Raw genomic sequence first — 6,605 nt, forward strand, 5'->3', positions numbered from 1 at the left:
CAGAACCTCAGTGCTTATGCTCTCTCTGCCTTTACAATTGTCAATGTAGGCTAGTGAGCATTTTCACCAATTCTAATTGGCACACTGAAACACCCTTATAATTCCCTTGTATATGGTACCTAAGTCCCCAGAGTATTGGGGTTCCAGGAGATCCCTATGGGCTGCAGCATTTCTTTTGCCACCCATAGGGAGCTCAGACAATTCTTACACAGGACTGCCACTGCAGCCTGAGTGAAATAACGTCCACGTTATTTCACAGACATTTTACACTGCACTTAAGTAACTTATAAGTCACCTATATGTCTAACCCTCACTTAGTGAAGGTTAGGTGCAAAGATACTAAGTGTGAGGGCACCCTGGCACTAGCCAAGGTGCCCCCACATAGTTCAGGGCAATTTCCCCAGACTTTGTGAGTGCGGGGACACCATTGCACACGTGCACTACATATAGGTCAATACCTATATGTAGCTTCACAATGGTAACTCCAAATATGGCCATGTAACATGTCTAAGGTAATGGAATTGCCCCCCCATGCCAAATCTGGTATTAGGGTGCCAATCCCATGCATCCCCTGGGCTCCAGCATGGACTCCGGGTACTGCCAAACCAGCTCTCTGGGGTTTTCTCTGCAGCTACCACTGGTGCAATCCCAAAGACAGGCTTCTGCCCTCGTGGGTTCTGGGCAGCCCAGTCCCAGGAAGGCAGAACAAAGGATTTCCTCTGAGAGAGGGTGTCACAGCCTCTCCCTTTGGAAATAGGTGTTAAGGGCCTGAGAGGAGTAGCCTCTACAGGCCTCTGGAAATGCTTTGAAGGGCACAGATGGTGCCCTCCTTGCATAAACCAGTCTACACCGGTTCAGGGAACCCCCAGCCCCTGCTCTGGTGTGAAACTGGACAAAGGAAAGGGAAGTGACCACTCCCCTGTCCATCACCACCCCAGGGTGGTGCCCAGAGCTCCTCTAGTGTGTCCCAGACCTCTGCCATCTTGAATCCAGAGGTGTTAGGGCACAATGGAGGCCTCTGAGTGGCCAGTGGCAGCAGGTGACATCAGAGACCCTTCCTGATGGGTGCTTAACTCTCTAGGTGGCCAATCCTCCTCTGAGGGCTATTTAGGGTCTCTCATGTGTGCTTTTCCGCAGATAACAATTTGCAAGAGCTCACCAGAGTTCCTCTGCATCTCCCTCTTCGACTTCTGCCAAGGATCGACCGCTGACTGCTCCAGGACACCTGAAAACTGCAACAAAGTAGCAAGAAAACTACCAGTGAATTGTAGCGCCTAATCCTGTCGGCTTTCTCAACTGTTTCCTGGTGGTACATGCTCTGGGGGCTGTCTGCCTTCACCCTGCACTGGAAGCCAAGAATGAATCTCCTGTGGGCTGACGGAATCTTCCCCCTGCACCAGCAGGCACCAAACTTCAGAATCACTGGTACTCTGGGACCCCTCTCATCCTGATGAGCCTGGCATCTGGAACACAGGTGGTGAACCTAAGTGACCCGGGCTGTCCAGTGGTCCAACTGTCCAAATTTGGAGGAGGTAGGTCCTTGCCTCCCCTCGGCTGCTAGGGCGTCTGTGCAATTTTGCAAGGAATCCTTTGTGCACAGCCTAGCCCAGGTCCCCAGCACTCCATCCTGCATTGCTCAAATTGCTAAGTTGACCACTAGCTTTGTGGGACCCTCCTTTGTAGTGTTGAGCTGACCACCATGTCCAGTTTTCTTGAACGCATGTTCAAGTACTTCTGCGGGTGCTGTCTTCTTGTGCATGGGCTCTCTGTGTTGCTGAGGGGCCCCTCTGTATTCTCATCTAAGTGGCAACCTCCTGGTTCTTCCTGGGCCCAGGCAGCACTCTTTTTCTTCAACAACGGCCTTTACAGCTAGCAAGGCTTGTTTGTAGTCTTTCTCCAAGGAACTAACTCTGCGTCCTTCAGCACTCCGTGAGACATCTTCTGTGCAAAGAAGAAGTTCCTGGCATCTTCCATTGTTGCAGAATCTTCAGCTTCTTCCACCCAGAGGCAGCCCTTTTGCACCTTCATCCGGGGTTTAGTCGGCTCCTGCCCCCCCAGACACTTTTGTGACTCTTGGACTTGGTCCCCTTCCTTTGCAGGTCCTCAGGTCCAGGAATCCGTCTTCAGTGCTTTGCAGTCTGTTGTGGTCTTTGCAGAATCTCCTATCACAACTTTAGTGTGTTTCTGGGGAAGTACGGTCATTTTACTCCTACTTTTCATGGTCTTGGGCTGGGGTATCTTGGACACCCTTAGTGTTTTCTTACACTCCCAACAACCCTCTACACACTGCACTAGGCCAGGTGTCCCTAAGAGGTTTGCATTCTACTTTCTTAGTATATGGTTTGTGTTGCCTCTAGGCCTATTGCATCCTACTGTGTTCTACAGTGTTTGCACTACTTTTCTAACTGTTTACTTACCTGATTTTGGTTTGTGTTTATATTTTGTGTATTTTACTTACCTCCTAAAGGAGTATATCCTCTGAGGTATTTTTGGCACATTGTCACTAAAAGAATGTACCTTTATTTTTAGTAACTCTGAGTATTGTGATTCTTATGATATAGTACTACATGATATAACTGGTGTAGTAGGAGCTTTGCATGTCTCCTAGTTCAGCCTAAGCTGCTATAGCTACCTCTATCGGCCTATGCTGCTAGAACACTACTAATAAGGGATAACTGGACCTGCAACAAGGTGTAAGTACCATCAGGTACCCACTATAAGCCAGGCCAGCCTCCTACATCCACATATTAGAGAACTTTTATACATAGTGACTGGACTATCAACATCACATTGTAAATAGCACAAAAAAATACTCTGCACCTGAATCTCCTTGCTACTCATTCTCCAATATATATACCATTGGAATGTAAATCAAACCTCAGGGAGCTGGTAATAAACACAATAGTTACAAATATGGTTGCAACATCGTGTGTGATGTAAGGGGGTATTCTGCCTCCATTTCACATATCAGTGACACGCAATTCACAGGCATGTGACTCCTGAAGGCCTAGATCCATGCACCACTACATATATCATGCCGTCAAGTGGGCAAGGTCCTAAATCCTAGTCCATTCCCCACATCAACACCATGCCTACCATGATATATGCAAGGGGGTCACACATAAGGTACAGGTTGTGATCAAATGGTTTTTAAGTAATGTCAGAACTGAACACTGTCAGAACTCAGGGTGATTGCTGCTTTGCTTGAACAGTGTATGTATGACAAGGGTGGGCATCATTGGTAACTATGGACCTTCAGCAATTGTACAGGGATTGTAATGAATGTTAGAGACAGAGCCTGTACAGTGTATCCATGGGATTCTGTCCTGGCACTGCCATTGGGCACAACCCTGACACATGGTTGACTGTTCCTCACTTAAGGCACACCCATGTTGGCTGTGGAGTATGCTATTGGTTTCCAGACAAAATTAAGTAGCTGTGGGTGCTGAATCGCTATCCAAACACTCTCTGTGTGTGTTACACTCTCTATGTACATAGGGTGCACACTTTTCACACAAATCTGCTATCTTGACACATGCTTACAGCAATTCCAGATAAATATGTGAAGACGCGCTCAAACGTGACGCCAGGGGCAGGGAGCAGCCCCTTTCCAAGTTCTTCGTAGAGCGCCCGCTTCATGGGTCGCGCTAATTGATTCCAGCTGCTGCCGGGCCGAGGGAAGTCCCTTTAAATTTGGAGGAGCGCTCCCGCTTTGCAGGACGTGCTCCAACGTGGCACCAGGGGCAGGGAGGAGCCCCTTTCTAAGTTCTTCGTATCGCGCCCGCTTCGCGGGTCGCGCTAATTGATTCCAGCTGCTGCCGGGCCGAGGGAAGGCCCTTTAAATTTGGAGTAGCGCTCCCGCTTCGCGGGACGTGCTCCAACGTGGCACCAGGGGCAGGGAGGAGCCCCTTTCCAAGTTCTTCGTAGCAGGCCCGCTTCGCGGGTCGCGCTAATTGATTCCAGCTGCTGCCGGGCCGAGGGAAGGCCCTTTAAATTTGGAGGAGCGCTCCCGCTTTGCGGGACGTGCTCAAACGTGACGCAAGGGGCAGGTAGGAGCCCCTTTCCAAGTTCTTCGTAGCGCGCCAGCTTCGCGGGTCGCGCTCCTTGATTCCAGCTGCTGCCGGGCCGAGGGAAGGCCCTTTAAATTTGGAGGAGCGCTCCCACCTCGCGGGAAGTGTGCAGGCTGGGCGCGTCCTTTGCCCGTCAGCACCTGGCAGAGGCTGGGCTGGGCCACCCCCCTCACATTTGTTTTGCGAACACTGGATTGGACTAATAAGCCTTTTGAACAGGAATTTCTTTTTTATTTTTATCTGACTTTTTTCCAGCAGGGCTTCAACTCTTTTTTTATGACCCTGCAAAATAGTTTTTAGTATTGTGAGAAGTCATTTTTTATCCATTTCTTCTAATCCATTACTTCTAATCTGTACTGCTATACTTATATAGAGACTGTTTGCCCTAGTTTGTCATTTTTATCAGTAATGAGCACTGTTAGAGCATCATTATTGAACTGATTTCTAGGATTAAACAATTAGTAAATTGACAAAAGACGCCACCTTTCAGAAAGATCACTCATCAACACTAAAATTTATTTCAGGAGCCATGGGGGCAATTGACAAACAGATTACTAACGTTGAGGAAATGATTTCAATTCAGAAGGGCCCGTTGGGCCCTCCTCACCTTCCCCCACCAGCAAGAACCTTGCCAACATCGATTAATCTTTCGGCAACTGACATCCAAATTAGAGGCATAAATGGATGTGTCCAAGATACAACTGATTTTATTTTAGATGATGACGATCACTCACCCTCTCCTAAATGCTCAAGGAAACCTAAATTAGCCAGAAAGGATAAAGCTTCCAGTCAAGAGCCACCTGATAAGACTAGATGTGGCAATTCTGGAGCTTTATTCAAGGAATCCACGAAAAATGTACTCACGAGAATAACAAACCTGGCCAGAGGAAAAACAACCCATAGTGAAAGCGAAAATCAATCCCCCAGAGTCCACTAACGCTTTGGAACATCTAGTTAGGTCACTCTTTGATCAAATGACAAATCGTTTAACACAATTGGAGGAAAAAGTGGAGACTATGTTTAACTTAATGAAGGCACAGTTTTCAAGCTTATCAGCCGTTATTACTCAATATAACAATGATCCAGATCCAAACGGCAATCCTTTAACTGAGTACCAACAGCCATCATCTATGCGCCAGACTACCCAAAGATATGTCGATTCACTCACTTCACTAGTTAGTACCAGAAGCCCGCAATACCAAAAAGTAAAGATAAATAGAGGGGAAACATCAAATAGTTTGAAAAATTTTCAGGATTCCTCATCAACATCAAGAGATATTTTAGATCTCCCTCCTGCGGCAACTCCCTATGTGATAGTCCTCGCAAACGTTCCTACCCTTCCCGGGGACCACAGGGAATCATGGACAGCGTTGAGGAATAAATCCCTGAATTGGATTGGAACTCGCATGAAATCTGGTATGACAGAAGTACTCTTTGAGGATATTAAGATGGCTAGAAGGGTAAAATGGGTAGACAAGAACCAAAAAACATCTAGGGGCGACTGTGTGGTACTCTAATTTAAAACCCCGAAATTGGTCGAAAACATCTTGAGACATTTAAGCTCACAGCAGATCATGGACCAAGGCATCGTACTGCTGCCTCTGTTTTTTTTTTACATCTATAATCCCGGCCATGATCGTTCTGACCCCAATCCTGAGAAACAAATAAGCAGGTCTGAGAGTTACCACCCGATTTCTACCAAGAATAGATTTCACGCTTTCTGCTCGGAAGGAGTTGATTGACCTCCATTTGATCAGGAAGTGGGTGGACCTACGACTACTATGTTAACCTCTGTCCCTGACTTACTGAAGGGTGGCGATAGTCTGGTGGAGAACATTGGAGACAAATGGATGGACATGGAATCTTAACTGAGACAAATTGCTGATGATGTAGTGCCAATAAGTGTTCCTCCTGCCCAATTAAAAGACAAAGCAACACAACAGTCTCCTGTGAGGCAAGGCACAAATAGTCGGGGAGAGGTTTTTTCACTTCTATTTTGGAATGTGACAGGTCTGCATTCTAAAATCAAGAACGAGGACTGGCTAGAATGCATCCGATCTTTTTCTTGGGTGAGCTTACAAGAGACTTGGTCTGTGGACCCTATCCACATAAATGGCTTTAGGACACTTCATACCCCCGCTGTTCCTTGCTCACGGGTAGGGCAAAAGGTAGTTTGTGTGCTTTTATTTCCAATAAGTTTAATCTAACCAAGGACATTAGCTTAATCTCCAATACGTTTTATCAATTGATCACATGTGAACTAAAAAATATTGCACAATTGGCGATTATTAATTTTTATAATAATGCTCCTCAACAAGATTTTTACCTGTACTTAAGTCGCTGCAGGAAGACCTGGATTGAGTATGTAATTCATCACACAAAAAGACTTGTATTGTGTGGGGGTGTGATTTTTACACACACTTGTGCCCTCAAATTGCTGAGAAATCTTGTCTCCTCGGCACAGGTGGAGATGATGATCCATTCCATTTCACACATAATTACTATGGTAACCTGTTGAATGATGCACTATTTAAA

This window comes from Pleurodeles waltl, chromosome 2_2 (genome assembly GCF_031143425.1).
Source record: "Pleurodeles waltl isolate 20211129_DDA chromosome 2_2, aPleWal1.hap1.20221129, whole genome shotgun sequence".
Taxonomy (NCBI): domain Eukaryota; kingdom Metazoa; phylum Chordata; class Amphibia; order Caudata; family Salamandridae; genus Pleurodeles; species Pleurodeles waltl.